At 41.5% G+C, this 22,179-nt stretch overlaps 1 protein-coding gene across 3 annotated transcripts in view; it reads right to left on the reverse strand.

Moving 5' to 3' along the window:
- The window catches only part of TRAF3 (TNF receptor associated factor 3), a 74,595-nt gene extending 55,355 nt beyond the window's left edge, over positions 1-19,240 (reverse strand). For 2 of the 3 annotated variants that reach the window (XM_030483281.1, XM_030483279.1), the window contains exons 1-3: positions 19,070-19,240; positions 18,664-18,797; positions 17,941-17,996 (exon numbers count right to left, since the gene is read on the reverse strand). The gene's annotated coding sequence lies outside the window, so the exon portion shown is untranslated. The remainder of the gene's footprint in view (positions 1-17,940; positions 17,997-18,663; positions 18,798-19,069) is intronic. The other variant, XM_030483280.1, reaches the window with a different exon arrangement.
- Positions 19,241-22,179: the final 2,939 nt, after the last annotated feature.

Genomic DNA, 22,179 nt, shown 5'->3' on the forward strand with positions numbered 1-22,179 from the left:
CAACAATAGGCTCATCATTGCTTTCTCCCCTCCTTCCCTCCGCATCCTGCAGAGCCAGGCTCAAGGCCAGGTCTCTTAGCCCATAGCAGCCCAGCTGCCTACCATCAGCAACCTATTATTCCTTGAGATCCATGTCCTCCATGGAGGAGGATCCTGTCTAGCCTTTTCTGGTTTGGCCTCTCTGGAACATTAGGCATGGCTGAACACATGCTGACAATGGCATGGAAAGCTCAGAAGCTTCCAGCAGCTCTTCAGCACTTCCCTTCTGCTGCAGCCCCCTAGAAAAGGGGCAGTTTTCCAAGCAGCCCCCTAGAAAGCTAGCATTCAGAGCAGGGATAAGCAGAAAAGAAATGAGAGAGTTAGGAGGTAGATGCATCCTTTTGGGGTTTGGCTCACAGCAGTGAAAAGATTGGTTGTTTCAACAAGGTTTACATTGGCTTTTTAAAGAAAAGGTAATGGGCAACACAGGTACAGACTCACATAATAAACATACCTACTACCCACTCTCCCACCCATAGAAAGGAGAAAGATTCATTTCTCACAGCTGTGCACAACTCCTTTGCTTACTCTTCACAAGGGCTCCTGAGCTTAGCTGCACTGTAACAGTTTTGTTTGGGGGTTTTTTGGTTTGTTGGGTTTTTTTTTTCTTTTCTAGCATGGCTTAGTTAAAATTGAAATTCCTGTAATGGACAACATATGGTCAGTTTAGGCTTCCAAAGTTTAGTTAATTTTATTTTAAGCTTATCTCTACTAAAAATAATTTATTTAACACTAAAGGTCATCTTCAGTTTTAAATCTCTTCCCTGGTTTGTAGACCAAACATCACCTACCACATTTAAAAAAATATGATACTGAATTTTAAAAGGGGAAAGGCTGTGTGGGCTTTGAAACAGAAATAACCCCAAAGAATAAAAAAGAGCTATCAGAGGCTTTCTACCTGACTTAGAGCACTTCCATACATTTCTATTCTCTTTCACTGAGGAACAGATGTAAGGCCTTCTTTCTCTGATCTTACCTGGACACCTACCAAGTTCCCATCTCTTCACATACTCGTATAGGTATTACCTTGTATAACAGGATTTCAGTCTTAAGCTGGGAATTGCCAAAAGTGAAAAAATAACTAGAAATAAGGAACACAAAAACATCTCTTAATAAAGCTGGGGGAAGCAGGACCAAAAACATTAATTTCCCCTAGAAACAGAATGTAAATGGTAAAATATGACCTTCAAATACATTTCAGTTTCCACAGTTAGTCTACAGCTAGCACCTTAACAACATTTTAACCTGTTTTGCTTCAGAACACAGAGAATGACTTGAAGACAGCTACATTCAGCCTAGTTGCTGCTTTCTGGCTGGGATTTATCAAGAATGCACACAGCATTTCTTAGGGAAAAATCCACCTAGCACTAAGTTACAGGGTGGGGCCAAGGAAGAAAATATTACAAAAAGATATCAAGTCTGCTTCATAAATTGTTCAAGGCCCTGTGTATTCTTGGTGGGAGGGCAAGACAAACAGAAAAGGCCGAAATAGTATCCAGTCATTCCAGCAGAGTATTTCCTCCTCCTGCACCCTTCAGGGGCTACGTCCAGATCACAACCTAGAAAGGACTTGTCACGCAGTTACATGAACCTACCAAAAGAACCTATTGTGACAAGAACATGAACTTCTGTGTATGAACAGCATCACTAATTCACATAATTTATTACTTGCAAGAAGTTCTTTAGTCATAGTGTTTAACATATTGTCTAGTGCTACTGTAGCAAAAAGCTTGTTTACTCCTTTTCCACACAAAATTTTGAAAGAGCCTCTCTATCCCTCAGCTTTATAAAGCTGCACCTGCTCTGAGGAACAGGCCACAGAGTAGTCCCAGAGCACCACCTGCCACTACTCTCCAAAGAAACAAACCCTATCACCCCCCTGAAGGACTGAGGAATTTCCTATGTTCATGCCAAGAAGTTGAAAGGAGTATGTTTCACTTTCTTTGTTCATTCCTAATTTCCAGCTTAAAAACTGAAGGCAAGCAGGACTACTACCTTTATTGTAGAAACATCATTTCTTTTCAAACTCCGGTAAAGTAGAGTAGAAGGAGGAAAGAAAGTACAACCTCAAACCCATTTAATGTACTGTTCTAAAGATTCACAATATTTTGTACTCTTGCAACTAAGGTATAACGTAGCTTCCCAGACTAGGCTGTGGCTGACTGAGGAAGCTGATCACCACCAATGAGTTCTAACCATATCTTCAAGATATTTGAAATAAAAAATTTAAAATCTTTTGCTCAGATGTTTAATGAAATGGGGACAGTTTGCTTATCTTCCTCGCAAATACAACAGAACTGATAAAATGAACCAAAAATTTATGAACAAGCCTCCATCTACTATCAGACAACTTAATTCCATCAGGCAAAGAGTGCAGAAGAACTTGCTAAATAGTCCATTCTGATTGTGTGGAAGACGGAGCACAAAAAAGAGCAAGGCTATAAGAGGGTTTCCTTACAAAAATAAGAGTGAAACTTACTTGACTTTTGAGGCATCATCCTCATTCATAACTAAAGCAAGTCCAGGCACTGAATATGGTTTGTAAAATTGATACCATCAACTTAAAGATGTGAAAACACAAAGGAGAACAAGGTACTTTACAGTTTCATGCAATGATACAAATGCTACCAAAAAAAAAAATAAAACCCCAACAAAAAACCCCTACTCACACAACTGTCATGAGGTTTCTAAAAATACACATCACAAAATTATACAGCAGAATTGTGGCTACCTACCTGTTTACATGGAAAAAAAAAAAATAATCACAACACAAACCACAGTGACACCCAAGAGTGCAGTCTGTGCTTCCAATGGATTAATACACTGTCTCTTACTGCTGAGAGACAGTCTTGATTCAGTTAAAGCCTAAGCACTCAGGCTTTCCTGCTGGGAAACAAACAAGTAAATCGGTTTCAAGCATCTCCTATTAATATACAGAAACAATTCTCACAAGCCTGAAGGCAGAAGAGAGAAATAGGTTAAGGTTGCATGAAACCATAACAAACTACAGCAAATCAAAAAGCTGCACTGAGATACATTAGTTTACTAGAAAATACATTGCAAAAGTCTACTTCACAGAGGAAGCCACCAGTGCCGCCACTTAGTGAGTCAAGCTAATCTGCAAGAATGTTTTACATAATGGGAAAATTTTTATTGGCCAGAGGTTCACAGTGTTCTTAAATTTCCAGAAACTGCAGATGTAAAGATACTTCTGCTAACCTAAACCAAAACCAAGAAAAGAAACTATCCAAGATGCATGCTCCATTTCACAACATAGGTCTAATTCTACTAGCTACTGTACTTCAACCTATTCAGCATAGGACAGATTTACACTCTGATGTCAAAGGATGGAAATACGAACATTGAAAACACAGGTAGTTTGAATACTACCACTAAACCATATTAGAATATATTGGCTAGCACATCGTCCCCTCTTCTGAACTGTGATACTGAGAACTGAAGTAGTCTTTTTAGCTATTAGTTATATTATTGTAGAAAGCAAGTACCAGTGAAACAGTTGGAATGGAGTTACAAGAATGCATGATACCATCTTATTTCTTCCATTTTCACTTTACCGGGGGGGGGGGGGGGCAGAAAAAAAGCTAACGAGAGCCAAGAATCCCTACACACAATCAGAAACAAACTGAAAAATTTTCTTTCCTTCTCTTAGCAATGAAAATATGCTGCAACACTAGCATAAAATCCAGTTCACTTGAACGAAGTAAAGTAGCTTGAATCAAGGAATCTTTCCTCTGTTTTCAGAGGGCTGATAATAGCGTAAGGATTCTATTTAAAATCAAAGAGTAAATTCAAAACATTTCACAGCTCAAATATTATTCCCCTTTCTCTGCTAAAAATGATCAATTTAAAAGTACAGATTGTTCAGATTATATTTTAGTTGCTGCTTGTAAAATATTTTTAATGATACTTAAGAGTAAGTCCATTTTTTTAATTACATAAACTTTTGAAAGTTAAAAATTATCTTCTGGATCATAAATGCACAAGTATTGGGATTCGAGCTCTAAAACAGACTTTTAAATTACAAAACTGATCATAAACTAAACCCTACTATGTAAAGCCTCAAAAGCTCAAAGACCATATTTGGTTTAGTATTTAAGCACAATTCTGTTACCATGACACTGTAATACAGCCTTTCCTGATGGGCCACAAAGCATTTGGGGGAGGGGTGAGCAGAGAAGTTTAGAAGCCCAAATTTAGAGAGTTAAATTCATCTTCTGCCAAACCCTGGGTTTAGGACTCCATAATGCAATATATGAACAACTGTTTCTGTGGTCCTTATTTTTTATTTTACTTTTGGTGATGCAAATTCTTTATAAAGCATTCTGTCCTACTGAAACATTTTTTCCACCCCACAATACATTATGAAAAGTGAGATAGGTTGTTTCAGACAATTTACCTATATACTTGCCAGCAAAAGCCACATCTGTGATTATGCAAGTTTTATCTTAGTTGAGAATAACAGAAGGATGAATGAAGAAGGCCTTCTGACTCCAGTAACTGTATGTTCCTTTTTAAATTGGAAATCTAGTTAAGGGGACTGTCTCCACAGCACAACAGAACTGACTTGAAATTATGGACAAAGAAAGGAAAGGGGGGGAAAAAGTAAATTAAAAGAAAACAAAATAAACAAAAAAAGGCATGCAAAATAGAAACCAAAAAGCATGTTTCCTTCTGTTATCTGGTGATGCACTCAATCATTTGAAGGTCTAAATTCTACCCCTGGAGCATACCAGCCACACAGCTGCATTGTCTGAGTAAAAAGCAATATCTCAGTGTTATAATGACCAAAGCAATCTCTGGGAACCATCCTGAGAACCCAAAGGTGTCCACAAGTTCACACAGAAAGCGCAGCTTTTTACGTTTCCCAGGATAGCTAAACACTATCCTCACCTGCAACTATACTTTTCAGTCTCTTTATCCACATACTGAACACTAGTCCTCACTTTCCAAGAACTGGCAAGCTGCACTCCCTGCACGTCTTATCAAAAAACCACAGTATCGGTTTTGTGGTCTGCCTTAGGTTTTCTACCTAAGGCAATGCTACACTTCAAATCACCAGAGAAAGCACAGCTCTTCCTAGAGCGTTGGACATCTGGAAATCATGCTGGAACAAGCTTAATCCGCTGTTTTACAAGATAGCCCTACAGAGATCAGAACCCTTGGAGCTACTGTCATATGCTAAGGTCACACCATGAATGCAATTTCCCCAATTCAGATAGGAATATAATGCTATGGAAGGTTCAGTAGTTCTTGTCTAACACTGTATCTCCATGTGGTTCAGGGAAGGACCTCAGTACAGTAATCAAAAACACAAAATATACAAAGCAAATTTAAAAAAAAAAAAAAAAAAAAAAAAAAAAAAAACCAAAAACACAAAAACCAAAAAACCCCAAAACAACACAAAAAAAAAAACAAACCAAAAACAAAAACCAAAAACACAAAAACAAAAAAACCCCAAAACAACACAAAAAAAAACCAACCAAAAAAACCCACCAAAAACCAGACCAGAGGCAAAGGATGGACTGAAAAAAGAAATCCTTATAGCAGCAAACAGCTGTGTTCTGGCCTGTTGTTAAGCCTCTGATTTAGTCCTGCAGTGAATGGAAAAAGGAGAGGATGAAGGCAGACAGAACAACACTATACACCTGAAAGACTCTTTTTTCCTGTAATGGAGACTTCTGCCCTACTGTAACAGCCAAAAATCCATTTTCCCTATGCAACTCTGCTTGATTCAGTATTGGTAGTAGGGTCAGTTTTATCAGTTAACATAAACCTGAAAAGTCATAAGCCTGATATCAATTCTCATACTGCCTGTTTTCCCAAAGTTGTTAATTTGGACTAACTAGTTCTGCCACAGTCATAGCAAAACTGTGATACAGTCTCAACTGACCACTTTGAGTATCTGCTGAAAGAATTACCCAGTCACTGCTTAGTCTCATCCTAGTTATCAAAAACAGATTAATATCCTACATTAGCTTAAAACAATGGAAGCTGAACTCCTCTGTACTAATTTACAGACATTATATGCTGGCCTCCTTATTCTTGCAGTGAATATCTGGATATGTGATATAGTTTCATCAGAGGCCACATAAGGAAACAGCATGACTGGGGGGCTGCAGTGGATGGCTACAGGCTCTTCAGAGGGGATAGGCAAGAAAAGAAAGGTGGTGGTGTTGCACTGTATGTTAGGGAGTGCATTCACTGCCTGGAGCTTAATGATGTGAGAAGGTTGAATGTTTGTGCATGAAGATCAGGGGGAAGGCCAACCAAGCAGATATCCTGGCAGGAGTCTGTTATAGACCACCCAACCAGAATGAAGCTAAGGGTGAAGCATTTTTCAAAAAACTGGGAGAAGTTTCAGGATTGCTCTCCCAACAGTGTTGAAGGAGCTGGCAGAGGAGCTCACCAAGCCACTCTCCATCATTTGATCTCGTTATATAACAAGGTGACCCTCCTGGTTGATGAGGGAAAGGCTGTAGACATTGTCTATTTGGAGTTTAGTAAAGCATTTGACACTGTCTCCCACAGCATTCCCCTGGAGAAATTGGCTGCTCATGGCCTGGATAGGTATATTCTTCACTGGCTTAAAAATTGGCTGGTGTTGGTAACACCATCAGGACTGACACATGGCATCTAGTCTTAACATCAGGTTCAGGCATTTTATTTAAGATAAAGTAGGAGGCTGTAGGCCAAGTACTTGGAAGCTCAATGACATCCTGAATTGAATTCATTATTTGAAATCAGATGAACAAGAGAAACTAAAGCTACATCCTTGGCTGCAAAAAAAACGTACGCCATATGAAAACTTCAAAGCAGTGAGCTACCCAATGCCACTGCCCCCACCAAGGCCTGTTCAATTTGAACTGAAGTTCTCTTCTCCATAATACTTACAGGGTTCCCAGCTTGGTATCCATTTGCAAACATACCAAATTTAATCTCTATTATTCAGTCCTTGAAGTCACTGTTGTAAAATCTTAACTATCTCAGGAGCCAAAATAGATGTGTAGGCAATATTACCCAAGATGATGACAGTTACCTGCATCTTCCTGCTCACTTTTCCAATCTATTGCATACTACCCTTGCAGCCATGTCCTTTAAACCAGACTGTTTCCCCTCAGTCCCCCTTGACTGTCAATCAGGATACAGAAAGAATCGTGATAAAATATTATGGAGAAATTTCTAATGCCCTTACCATCATTCTGTTACCTTACAGATGTTTATAATCAAAACATTTATTCAAAATTTTCCGGAAAACAAATTTCCTTACTCAGTTTCACATCACTCATCACAGAAAACAATCACAAGATCAAATATAAAAACTCTTCTGAATTGCATTTAACCTCAATCAGAAGAGTTAACAGCTAACTGGGTTATGCATTATATCAGTTGGTTCTTCTAAAGAAGATAGAAGAAAGAAGAAATAATTACTTCATTTCTCTTGGCATCAGCTTCTGTTGCTTTTCCCTCCATATTGGCTACTGGAACAATACTCTCTTACTGCTCACACCATATGAAAAACATTTCCTCATTATCGTTTTATCTCCTATGTTAGTTCGATATTGATTTATGGCTTGAACGCTCCAATCTTTTCCCTAAACACTTGTGCCATTCTTTCTTTTTCACGTTTAACACTGTCTCCTAAATTTGTACAATTTCTCCTCAAACTTCAGATCATTAGCAATATACTGATTTAGCCGAAGTGGTCTGTTGCTATGTGTCAGTGCAAAAGAAAGTAAAAATTACCAATTCAAGCTTGTTTCCTAAAAAGAAAATACTGAATTCCTCTTAGACTGTAACATGCTTCCTATGGCATCTTACCTACAAATTTTCTGAATTCTTTGTGTTGTCTTTATTTTGCTGTTCTTCTCTATTTCTCCTTAAATTCCTAGGAATACTGAATTTTATCAATTCATCTTTCATAAGCTGCCTCCTTTCATCTTTTTAACCAGATCTTGGTCAACATTAAATCAAGATAAGCATCTACATTTATTATCAAGAGCTTTCCCATACATCAATAAATTCTTGCATAGGAGTGCGTATCCCACATGCCTTTCTCAAAAGATACCCGTGCAAATAAAATCCTTCATTTACACCAAATCTCTTCTTTGATCGTTTGTTCATTTAGTTGCCTTTTTTTTTTTTAAACAGAAGTAAGTTTCACCACTCCACCCATTTTTGGTGGGTCTATGACAATACTGCTCCCTCCCCTTTTCACCTTATTCACTTAAAAATAAACATACAGATCCTTAATACACTACAATACATTGTTAATTCTTCCCTGACTATGCTTACTATGCTCTCTCCGATCAACATTCCTGTGGGATATGCTGTTGATGCCATTTTGACTGTAGGAACAACAGCTATTTCTTGATCTGGAATCTAAGTGCAGCAAAATAAAATGACAAATCCTGTTAATAGCCTGTAAATAAAAAGGTAGTCTCCTAATCAGTTGAAAGTCAAGGTACGAGGAAAGAAGCAAAGCTAGGTGTTGCTAATATTTAAAAGTCTATTAATAGAGCTCAAAATACTATCACCTGCTCTCTATACACTATCCTGTGACAGTGTTAAAATCAAGGTTTTCTATTCAAGGTGACCAAGCACAACTGACTTTCTGCCCGATTCATTTTCCCCTTTGGTTTTGGCCTCATTTAGCAAGCCAATCACGTAACTGAGGAATAGCAAGTTCATATTTGATGTGAAGTCATATGGCTGGATGACATCACAACTGCTATCTTTTAATTGCCCCTTTAAGGTTTATTATTAGCAAGCTCTAAGTTATTATTAGCAAACTGATAAAACATTAATGGCCAAGTTCTCTCATACAACAGTTTGTCTATTTCTCCAGATATCAGACAACTGATAACTTTTCCTATTTGAGTTATTCCAAAATGGATGATTAAGACCAAGGAGAATCATTCCTCTGCCTATTACTTCATCCTGATGGACGCTGGGGAACTAAGCGCACTTGTCAATCTCCCATTTTAACCCTGGCCAAGGTTATAAAGTCAACAAAGATTTTTGCAAACTTTTCAATTTGGGGTTTTTTTTCTGAAAACAGAATATTACATGTGAAGTCCACTGGCTGCTGCACACCACTTACAGCCATTAAATTCAGGCCAAGCCTCTTAAGGTAGGCTTCCTGCTGCTGGTTCCAAAATTATTTAAACTTTCCACTCTCAAGAAGTGGATTTTTGCTAATCTACTTCTTACTCAAAAGAAAAAAAGAAAATCAGAGTTTCTTAAGAAAGATTTTGTCTCTTACATTTTTTGCTCAGTGCTATTTATTGCCACTAAATTTTTTTTGCTAGCTGGTCACAAGTATCTTGATTCTTTAAGTCACACTAAAAATACTCTACCTGTAATACGAAGAGGGCTGTGGCCCTCTAACCCAACCTAACTCTATTGCTCTTGACCAACATAATTTCTAAAAATGAGAGGGTTTTTTCCTACTTATAGCCCTGGGATGTGGGAGAATTCAAAGATCTCAGCAATGTAGTCTTGCTGTCTTTGAAGGAATCTTTACTTGGAAGGAATTCTGAAGTATTCAAATACATATGCTAATGCACCTTTTTTTTTTTTATTATTTTTTAATATGTATCTCAACTCTTAACTATTGCAGAGTGAGTCAGGTGTCCAGTTATGCGTGTTTAGTACAATTTTATATGTCCTAAAATATCCAAGACATGCAGGATGGGCAAGTAAGACTTTGGCCATATGCAAGATTGCACACTTTTGGAACATCAACTTCTGACCATCTGGGATCACCTACATCATTTAAAATGTTACTCAGTGCCTCTGTGTGCAGGCACCATCTCTGTTCCCTTAAGTTTTTTATAAAATCACTAGTCAGTCAGGGCTCAGGCAAAAGAATACTATCATTATGCGTTTAAGTTGAAACAGTGCTCTTTAAAAAGAAATCTGAATGGACAGGGGTCAACAAGAAGACAGGACCTTGAATACTAGATTCATGAGGGTATTATTACTGTAATGGGCAGTCTAATCAATTTCTGGATTTTTAAATCAAGTATTTCTTGACACTGAATTTCTTTAATACTTCAGTATTCCCATCTACAAGATAGCAGATAGTGTTAACACAATGTCAACACTTAAACAGATGAAGGGTACCACAGAGGCTGCTAAAATATAAACCACCCATGCAAAAAGCATATGATTTATTTCTTCTATACCTCCTTCCCATGGAGACAGCCTGTCATTTTAGTATCTTATCCATACATTTCAAATTGAGGAAAAATAAATATATCTTAGCAAGTATCTCTGCCTTTGGAGAATACTCTGATGAGGAGTCCTTAAAAAAAAAAAAAAAAAAAAAAAAGAACAAAACAAAACAGCCATGAAAACAGTTCTAGGCAGATGCCTGCTCACTAGGCATATAAATATTTCAATCCCAGCAGCACCATCTAATGGAGATCTCACCAATTTTTCCCCTTTAACATGACAAACATTTTATTTTGGAGGTGTTAACAACTGATACTTTTAACACATGGCCTATTTAATACTCTATAAAAACTGATTAGCTACAAGAGAAGCCAAATCATTTCTCCATAGGCAACAATCAGACAGACCTTTTTTTCCTACAGATATTACATAGAAATTTACTAAGTACAACATGACGTTTGTTTAACCAGAAGATAGTATTTTAAATACTTTTTTCTTTTATTTAAACAGTAACTGAGAAGCATCAATGCCAGCTTAAAAATACAGCTACCATAAGCATGTTTAAACTTTCCCTCTGAAAGCTGAACAGAGATGTCAGTACCTCTAATGCGTAAGGAATATTGGCAAACCTGGACCTGAAACACAGCAACAGAAGTCACTGCCTATATCTGCTTAAGATGAAGTTAAGCATTTCCAGGCATCTTTGGGTTATGCTTCTGCTACAAAGCATGCTACAGGAGATGGGTAGCAAACAGCAAATTATCGTAAGCATCAATAAAGTATGTTGTCAGCTTACACTGTTTCTCTCATTAACATTTTCTCATGCAAGCAAACATGACAGAACTTATGTATGAAATGGGTCTATAAGAAGTAGTATTTTTTCCTCACTGAATTTTGTCCTCCTTGTTCTTTCTATAAATCACAACATTGCAAGAAAAGGTTCAACAACTTTTCCAAGTAACTCAGCATATGGACACTCCTGATCTGGAATAACTGCCTTTTTATGTATAGGTCAGAGGACTTTCAAAGTCTGTCTGCCCTATCTCATCTCGGAACAGTCAACTAATACATAAACACACCAAAAAGTCTTAGTAAGTAATTCTGAAAAAAGAAAAAAAAACCACAGCATCATATTTTGGCTATATGTACTAACAGCTTCATTTACACTAACAGGACAATTCCAAGCTTCTTGCTCATTTATTTTGAGAGAATCTCCTCAGCAAAAATCTACAGAATGCAGTGGGCGGATATTTACCTACTTGTCCTAAATCTTCTTTTAAAAAATAAACACACACACACAAAAGAAAAAAAAACAAACCCCCCAAAAAAAAACAAAAAAAAAAAAACAAAACAAACAAACAAACAAAAAAAAAAAAAAACAAAAAAAAAACACCACACAAAAAAACCCACCAAAAACCAAAAAACACCCCACCACAAACAACCAACAGAGTAAATCCCCCAAAACTCCCTCAAAATCTTACTGGCCAAAATACTGTAAGCTGCATGTCTAAATAATCCTTCTCAAAAGGAAAGTGACTTTTTCAGCAATTTTTAAGAAGGAGAGAGAAGTAAGAGAAATTTATGGTCCCAGGTACTGAAAAACAGCTGATGAAGTACAACACACAATAACAATAAGCTTGTTTTATCTTGCTAGAGATTGCCAAGAGCATTCTTCTGCACATGCTCCAAAAAAGTGTCAAAATACCTTACTATAACACAGATACAAAATCTCTGCCAAACACTGTGAGCAACACAACAACAATATCTATTAGCTGATCTACAGCGCAGGATCCATTGGTATTTCCGCTATGTATCGACACCATGGGTGCATAGCGAGACATATTTGCTAATCTTAAATTCAGCATGCTCAGGTTCTGTTGACAGAAACACTATTCAACTCCTGCAGGAAAACAGACAGAGAAGATACTGCTGACTTCAAGTGATACTATGTATTATTAACTTCAGATGAAGTTCGCTCAAATCCTTTCTTTTTTCCCCTCCCAAGAAATGCTGAGTTTTAGAAGGCAATGAAAATACTACTGTATCAAATGGTTCCAAAACTGCTAGAGATGCACATATGCAAATCAGCAGCCTTCATTTATTTAGGTATACAACTTCCTTCTACTCAAACTGCAGACAAATGGTAGCATTTTGAGAACGTGTCATTTTACAGCCACAAGCATTTTACCTTTGGCACCTATTGAATGTAGAACTGGTATCCTAATCAGGTTGAACCACTGCAGTCATAACAATAAAAACATTCCCAGGCAAAAGCACAATGCTTCTCTCTCAAGGCTGCTGTGCTGAACAGAAAAGACGAAAGTGAAAAGGATGGAATGAGAGAGCAAGTGTAGATTTAAAGACATGTGTAATTCAGACAATAGCAGGGTACATTGTAGACCATTGTTAGTGATCTAGAAGCGCTGCTTAATTCACCTGAAGTGAGAGGTGAGGTGGGGAGGGAATCAAAGCCGCAGGTAGCTACAGAGAGGTCAAAGTGGATTTGCAGATAAAAATTATTAGCCAGAACTCTGAAAGCAAGTACAAGGCTGGAAACAAGTATTTAAAGAGAAGTGATGTAAGTGGAAGTAAAGGGAGAAATGCAGTCACTTGCTCAAGTGCAATGATGAAACCACATGGGAATAAAAATGATCCCTTAAACAACTCTAAAATTACAAGAGATCTGACTGAAAGCAGTTCAAAATAAGCCACTTTAAGAATCAGAGGAACCAGCTTGAGAAATTAAGAACATTTATACTGTTTGGCCAAACACTTAAGACGGAAGAGAAGCACAGCATGGACAAGAGCATTCCATTAGTAGCTGAAGAGCATAAAATGCACAAAGAGGAATCATTTGGGATGGTTTAAAGGAAATTAAAACAAAATTAAGTTGAATGAAAATTGTAAGGCTATACTGCTTACGCAAAAATCAAGACTCACATCTGCGAGTCATTAAGTTAGAAGCCACAAAACTCAAGGCAACCTACTCTCAGAAGGTTTCTCCCTGTGGAAAGACAGAAAGAGGGCATAGTCAAACTAGTACAGTACACAAGATCGCCATTATAAAAACCTCTAATAATTCTCCTAATTATCTCCCTCTCTCAAGTACATGGATGAGCTTACAAAACAAAATCCATTCATATTGCCAAAATTTGGTTTATGAGTTGGGCTTTGCTGTTAGAAAGTTATTTTAGGCACATTTATCATATAAGCTGGTTCCATAGGATAAGAAAAAATGGTTATTTTTCTATAACATCCAAAGCAGAAAGTTGGGAACAAGTACAAGCACCAGAACAGCTACCACTGACAAACGCTGTCATGTACACTAGGCTTCATATAGCACTGCATGTTTGCTGCACACAACAATGGAATAGCTTGAAGCAAATACTGTTTCCTGTGCCATGATGCTGATGGTGCAGAATGGTACAGCACTGCAGTGGTGGCAGAACAGGATGCCTCTACACAACACTTGCAGTTCATTTCACTTATCAACAGATGACGCTTGTACTGCCCTGCTGGGTCTCAGTACCTCATCATTTTTATGTCCTCAGACTATGGGAAAGCTCTACTAGTCCCATGTTATTACCAGTAAAATGGTCCGTAATCAAAGCTGCATCAAAGTAATTCTCAGAACTCCCAGTCAACTACCACCTAACCCAAGCGGCACCCAAGTATCAGCACTCTTTTTTTCCACAGCACACCTTCTATGCTGAAGGAAACATTTGTCTTGACAAAGCTGATCACCTCTGCAAGATTCTCAACATCAACTTCAAATGCATCAGAAAACCATAAACAAAACAGCAGTGGAAGAAGCATCAGCAGACTCTGTGTCCTTCCTCATCCTGGTAATTGTCCTAACCACTTGACTGAGACATCATGCTTCCTCTTGCTATGTTTCTTAGGCACACTGAGTTTGGATTTTTCCTGGCATAGCAGAAGAGTTTCAAGAGAAGGAAGTGACATTATTCTCTACTAGCCTGTGGCTTGATGAGGACAATGCTCCCCAGGGAAGTAGGAAACTTGGACTGGAATCCCCCTTCTGCCCCTGGGACTCAGGCATGATGTCATATCACTCTGCACTGCAACATCAAAGCCCCTTGCTGGTTTGGCCCTAACTGAATGACTTACAGTACACATATCTACAGGAACAAAGAAAAACCAGCTTCCAGATCTCCTAGATTTTACACTGATATCTTCAACGGACCATCTTCTCTTTCTTGATAGATGTCAAAGCTTGTGGGAACGAAGTGGCAGTCAAGAAGGCGCTTCTTATCTTACAGTAGCATCTACAACATGTTTTTCAAAACAGTCCAAATTCAAGTAACTCTTTTTGCTCAATGCCTAGGAAAGCTGTAGAGACTCATGGCATTTCAAACTTCTCTTGAGTGGGCATATCTTACTTTATTTTCAAAAAGAAACCACTAAATCAAACAGAAGTTCAGCATTACTCCAAATGTTAAATTCTTCTAATTATGAGCTTACACACAGTCATCATTAAAGCATGTAAAATAGAAGTTTTAGGACTTCTTTCACTACTGTTTTTGACTGAGGCATTTGCTATGTATGTGAAAGGATATATTCACTTCAGAACATTTAAATTATACTACAGAATTATTAGCAATTTTTATCATTGTAAATAATCTACAAAATGTTTCCTCTACACATCAGAGAAATCTATTTCATAATAATAACTTTATGACACTATATAAAATAATACTGAAACTATGAAACATTCCAACTTAAAGCATTCCTGCTATGCCCACTGCAGTTTCAATGCCTGCTATTTGCAAAAATCCGGTCTTGACGTCAAAGTAGACAACACCTCCATTTTCAGTACAAAGAGGGAGCCAAGGATGGAGGCAGTCACATATGTCCAATACTGAACCTCTGCTTCCACGAACATGTTGAGACTTCGCTTCCCATGCTGCCCTTGACTAGATGAACTGCAGAACCTGGAATTCTACTGAAATCACACTTTACACATGCAGAGTAAAGCAACAGGGAAGAACAACAGCATGGAAATCAAAGGCTTAACATTTTTTGGGGGTGGAGAGGATTAGTGACCTACAGTTGTCATATGTAATTTTAGAGACACTCACCCTGTTAACCTAGTTACAAAGCCAACAGTCAGTAGCAACTGAAGTCACAGTGGCAATGATACTTTGATGTCAGTGCTTCAGTAGGGAAGATCTCCAGGAAGAAAACAAAAACATCCTCAAAACCTATATAAATATGTAACTTTCACAATTCCCAATACCAAGTAATCTTTTGCCTTATTTGCTCCCTAAGCTCTTTCTACTGTATGCTTTTCTTACCGGTTTTCTAGGGGCAGTTTTGTCTTTATTTCCTTTTCTTTCCCATTAGAAGAGAGCACCTCTTCCTACTTGGCAGACATGTAGTAATCTTTCATTGTGATTTGCTTCCCCTTTCCTCCCAATTCTCTAGTCCCTTCTCTTTCTACCTTAAAAAAAGGCTAGGAAAGAAAAAAAAAAAAAAGAAAGGTGTTTGTGATTTGTCAAAACAAAATATACTGACTTCCCTTTTATGACAGTGCGGGAATCCACCAGGCAGAGCTGGGAGACCAGTTATACTCTTTTTGCCAGCCCTTCACTGCTGTAGTTTCTATGTCGCCACTTCATCATCATAGGTCAAAAAGTATAAGATAAAACCTAGTATGACTACAGCACTATCTCCTGAGCTACAATCACACCTTTATTCTGTTGCACAAACACACACAACTCTTCTTCCCTTGGCTTCTTTTCCCCATACCACATCTTGAGATCTCTGATTTCAGTCTCTCCCACCACTTTTAGTGTTCCTGAGCCATACACCAAAAATGCCAGGAGGTTTCAAACACAAACATCGCATTCAGAAAGTACCCACCCACAGGCACAAAAAAAATAATAAAAAATTATGCCTTGGCAATTCTTTAAAGGAACTGTGCACAAGAGCACAGACATCTGAAACTAATGTGTAATGAGCAGTCTTCAGACATCATAAGATTCGGCACCTTCAATTAAGAAACACTATTATAATAAAAAAACTTAATGAAATCCAGTTATTGCATCATCTAACATATCAGAGATCAAAATGTGTTATTCTTGCAATATCTGTTCATGCAAAGCCAGTTCGGGATACTGAAGCAGATATAAGTAATTTCTATTTTTAAACTGCTTTTTCATCTATAGAAGAACTATGGTATGGACTATGACATAGACTATAAGGACTATGGATAGTCTACTTATCAATGCGTTTATGTTCCAGTGGTTTAACAACAAAAGTTAAAAATTTTCTGCCTTTTTGACTTTTCAGCATTGCCATATCCACTAAAACAACAGCTAGACTTCAGGATTGATAAAACACGTTCCTCTTCTCTCACTTAAACTTTTCATTATGGACAAGAACAATGCAAAGGTCTACAATACAAGAAGATCTTGAAATCATTTAGAAGACAAACTGTATTAGCATGGACTGGTAAGACTTCATAAAGAATTTTTTGTCACTGATGCTAACTAACTACTGCCATCTTACACAGTTTTCCAAGGTATCAACAGTCAATATGCTTACACAATGATCAAATTCTCTGAATCCATACAAGAACAGCTTCTCAAAATTGGTATCATCAAACTTAACTGCAGAAGGACTTTAGGAAAGCCTAAAGAATGAGTCGTTTAGTACCATCTTTTGATTAGAATTAATTTGCATTGCTACTGACTGCACTTTACCTTTCTACACTCTAGGTCCAGCTATTATTAGAAGCTTTGCATCAAGTCATATTTCAGTAAAACACCTACCATTTTCATGTTGGAACAAAGCAACTTTTTCTCACAGTGCTGTCTGCTTGCAATGCCCAAACTCACGATACATCAGTGTTTCCATTATCAAGCTTTATGAAAAGGGGTTTCCCCATTCAGCCATAAAAACCTCTGATTCGTCCAAATGTTCAAATTATTTCTCGTCTTCAAACAAAAACCCTCTCCCTGATCAAAATAAATAACATTTCCACTTACATTAATCCAAATGCAGTGTGTATGGATTGACATTTATAGACACTTTAAACCAAATGTCTCATTTTAAGGGACACCATACGGTGTGTGCTATGATCTCTTTAGTTCTAACTCTCACAGTCAGAATAGCCTTTGAATCTAGGCTTCTATGCAAGTCAATAGCTATTTTAAATATAGATTTCTACTAGCTATTTCAAATTATACGATTTCATTTGTCTAACCTAAATACTGCTAGCACACCTTCACATCACACAGTAAACTCCCTTTTGGTCTATGAATGCAAGTTCAAATCAGTGCACAATAATGCTACGTGCATTCTATGGGACAAACCTGAAAGAAAAATACACAGCTCTACTGAAAAAATAAAAGATGCAGAAATTATAATAAACAAGGCTCGGTTAGATCTCGACAAGCTGGAGAAGTCACTGACCCAAGGAGACTGCAAATTTCAAATTGTATCATTGGAACTTCCCACATATTACTACTACAGAAACAGAAAAACATGCAAAATGTCCTAATGCATGGTAAAGATCCACACAGAGGTGCACATACAGCCTTACACGTCACACACAAGCTCAGATCGGCAGAATGTGAGATTATGCCTCTTTGCATTAATACTATTTCTCTTGGTTTTCCGCAGGTAATTCAGATCATAAACACATGAAGATACAAATAAATCAAGATGTAAATGCCTTACCTTCCTATTTTACAAGCCACTGCAGTTCTCGGATTATGAGTCAGTCATAGGTTCATCTGCAGAGGAATGACTCAGTATAAACTTTTAAACACTCGTTATTTTTTCTAATCTATAACACGGTAATTAATTAAACGTATTAAAAAGCGGCGCTGCGAATCAGCGCACAAAATGAATGGCGTGAAAACAAAACACTTTTCTTTCTGCTCACGCCAGGCAGATGGTCTTATAGCGCAGGGCCGTTGGAGGGAAATAGACTTTATAAAAATACAACTCCTTCCGCACCAAGTAGGGGCAGCTCCGTACCAACGGCAAAAGATTTTCCCCGGCGGCGACCGCCTTAGTGCCCATCGCCCGGGCGTCGAGCAGAACGGAGCCGCCGCAGAGGGCAGCCGCGGGAGGTATGAAGTTGCAGGGGGCCCCGCGCTCGGCTCCCAGGCGCGGCGGCAGCCGGCAGTGCCCCTTTAAAGGCCGTCGGCCCGCCCCCAGCACTGCATATGGAGGGAGCCAGGAGCGGAGCGAGGCTTCTGCATTCAAACGACACATCAAACGCCGCAAGCGTCGCCCGCCGCCGCACGGCTCCGCTCCGGCCTGCGGCCGGGCTCCCCTCCCCTCCTCCCCTTCCCTCCCCGGCACGCACGCACACACACACCGCGGGGCAGAGGGGGGGAGCAAAAGGAGAGGGGAAAGAGGGGCGGCAGAAATAAGTAAGTGAAGAGGGGGCACCTGCAAAGCGCTGGAGCGTGCGTCCGGGCACGAAGGGTCCACGCCGACCCCGCCGGAGGCTGATCTATCCCCGGGCACCAGCTGCCACCAAGGTCCCGGCAACAGGCTGCGGGTGAAGCGCACTCGGCCCCTGCCTGTAGCAGATGCCTCGCATCAGCGCCGCGCCGCCGCCTTGCCCCCGCCGGCGCCGCGGGAGCACACCCCAGCTCCCGCCGCCCGCCCAGCCCCGTCCCTCCGCCCAGGGAGCCCGAGCGCCGGGGGCCGACCCCGGCCGGTACCGCAGCCCTGAGCGGGATCCGCCACCAGGGCGGCAGTGAAGCGCCGTCCCCGCCGTGTGTGCGTGGCCCCCCCTTCACCGCCGCACCGCGCCGCTCCCCGGGGCGGCCGAGCCCCGCGGACGCCCTACCTGCGAGCGTGTGAGGGGAGCGGGGTGGCGGGCGGCAGCTGGAGCCCGGTGAAGGCGACCGCCAGCCCGACGGAAAGTCCCTGCCGCTCTGCGCCGTCTCCCCCCGCCCCGCACTTCCTCTCCCGCCCGCTCAGGCTGGAAATCCCCGGCGAAGCCCGCTGCTCTCCCGACTCCTCCTCACACACCGAGGGGCGGGCCCGGCCGAGCCGCTCAGCGCGCGCGCAGCCGGCAACCGGGGGCCGGGCCTGCCGTGCCCGCCTGCACCTGATGCCGCCGCTACCCCCTAGCCCCCGGCAGCGGGCAGAGCCCGGGGTGCGCTGGAGGGGCCCTGCGCTCCCCGCCCGGCACACGGAGCCCGTCCCGCCTGGCGCCTTCCAGCCCTCCGCAAGCGGCGAAGGGGGCGCGGGGTGGGCTGTGAGGAGAGACAGCGCGTCCCGCTCGGGGCCGGAGGAGGAGGAGTACCGGGGCAGCCGTGCCGAGGCTCGCCTCGCTGCCGCGGGGGCTCGGCCTGAGGGCGGGCGTTGGTGCGCCGGCCCGACCGTTGGGCACTGGGGGAAGGGCGGGAGCGCTGAGGAGGGGATGGCCCCGGGACGCGCGGCGCCGGGGAGAGGGATCGGCGCGGCGGAGAGCCGCTGATTTCCTGTCTCCGCGCCGAAGGAGGTGCGAGCCACCCCTCACAAAGGGTCGCCTCGAACACAATAGCCTTTATTGAAATAAAAAAAAGACACTGGGGAAAAGGGGAGGAGGGAGGAGGAGGAGGGAAAGAGGAGGAGGCAGGGGAGGGGGAGAAGAGTCTGGAAAAGCTCTGGAAAAAGCAGCGAGCCAGAGCTGTTCGCCCCCCGGAGAGGCCGATCGCCTCAGTGGAGCCCGGGCCGGCTGCAGGCAGGGAGCAGCCGACCGCAGGTGGCAACCCCGAGTTGGCGGGGGGTATGGGGAGGATGCCTTTACCCGGAGTCCCGGGGCGAGAGGAAGCCGTCCCCCTCCTCGGGCGGCTCTCCCGGTAGCGAGGGACGGGGGGCGACGCTGGCACTCGATAGAACCTGTCGCTCCGAGCTGCCACGTTAAATAAATGCCTTTGTCTGGCTCCGCTTGTATCGCGGTGTCCTAATCACGGCAGATGTCCGGCCGGTACCGGCGCCCTCGCTTTTACGCGGGGCAGAGTTCTGCGGCTTGTGCCACCGCGGCCTCACCGGCTCCTGCGGGGGGGGGGAGCAGCCCTGGCGCAGGACCGGCGCGGGGGCTCGACTGGAACGGGAACGGGGGGTTCAGCCGGAGCCGGCGGCAGCGCGGGCTCTGTTGGCTGTAGGAATTGCCGCACAAGGGCTCTCGGAGCTCCGGGTGCAGCGATGAGGCTGGGGAGGTCAGGGAGCCGGGAGAGCCGGAGTCGTGAGGAATGTGCGGAGCTGAACACGGAGAAATGAGTGGTGTTTGGCTAATTTCAGTGAGATGAGGTCACCATCCTTTTTGGACGTTGTTTATTGAGGGATCACTAGGGAGGAACAGTTGGATGCGTGATCCTGAACGGACAAGCTTTGCGTCATAGTTGCCGCTTACAGCATCTCCCCGCGTCCCGACATCCATCCTGACCCTCTTCGGGCTTCATCCCCCGGATCTCTGTACCGCCCACGACAACCTGCCCGGCACGACCAAACACCTCCAGCTCCGGTTGTGTCCTCACCAGCCCCCAAAACATGAAGCCTGGCCCGCGCTGCTAATTCCCTGCTCGTGTGCTGGTTTTTTCCTCTTCCCACCTCCCCGCTTTCTCTCTCCCCCCACCCTTTCCGCCTTTTGCTGCTATCCCCAGTAAGAGGCTGGCTCAGCTGTCACAACTGCGCCTCTTGAAATGATGCCGTGAACCTGCGATCAGAAAGACAATCTAAAACCGATGTCTTAAATGTTCCCATCGTTTGTTCGAGATTGCTTAGCTCTGGATCGGCTGATAGGACTGTGCACCAAGCCTGGATTTCTCCATCAGCGTGGCAGCAAATAAGTTTCTATCAGAGACAAACCTGCAATTTCCTTCTTTGCCACTCTTTTTGCTGTTGTATATGTGTCCTCTTGTTTTGCCCTAAAAAAAAAAAAAAAAAAGGAAAAAAACATAACAGGATTCCAGTGCCTATAGCTCTAGCAGCTGTATTAATGTATTCTTCCCCAAAAAGAGAAAACAAATTCCTATACCGTCTAAAATACGTCAGAAGCTTTTCCACGTTCGAAAATGTCTGTAGCCAAAGGGGCAGTGTTGATCTAATGCAGAATCTACCATTTCAAATGCTTTGGTGTTGATTTCTTTTCTCATATCATGACTACAAAGTTTGAAAGATTTTCTAATACCATTGTTATAGTGAGCTGTGTCACCCATTATCTTGTCCTTAACTGGTTTGGAATCTCACATTATAAGCAATGTTTTCACTGGACCTGAAACACTGTCTCAATGCTGCTGCTATGTGCTTCACAACTCTGCTTAGCAGTACTGTTTAGATTGTGTTAGCAGTATTGTTTAGATTCTCAACACAATATTTTGTGTTGAGAACAACAGAATAACACAAATAATGGTAAGGACCATGGAGCAACTCTATATTTTAGTAAAATGGTTTGAAGAAATAAAATAATAGGGCATTACATTGGAAAATTGCATGAGAGAAAAGAATTTTAAAAGAAAGAAAATCCATCGAGAGAAGGATAGTAATCCATTACAGATTTGGACAGGGATAGTTATCTCCAAAAACTATGGGGAAGATATAGGAGACCAAATATCATGTGATTATGGAAACTGTAATGTCCCAGATACAGCCTGGAAGATGCCACTGGGAAACGGTGGGGCTTAAATGTTCTCAAGTGTCATAGAAACTCAATTTCTCAAGCAAACAGTCCATGATGCAATTTTAGGCCTGTACTAATAAGAAGCAAGGTCCTTGTAGAAGGCCATAGTACTGAAACCAATCTTGAACTGAGTGATCATGGACTAATCCAGCCTATGTTAAACTGCAAGAGGAACAAATTCAGATCTTTGTCTAAGACTTGCGATCATAGAGCAGCAAAGTTCAAGAAATGGAGGAAATTCCTGAGACTGACAGGACAAAGGAACCCAAAGATGATTTTTACTCAGAGAA

Source organism: Strigops habroptila, chromosome 4, assembly GCF_004027225.2.
Source record: "Strigops habroptila isolate Jane chromosome 4, bStrHab1.2.pri, whole genome shotgun sequence".
Classification (NCBI taxonomy): Eukaryota; Metazoa; Chordata; class Aves; order Psittaciformes; family Psittacidae; genus Strigops; species Strigops habroptila.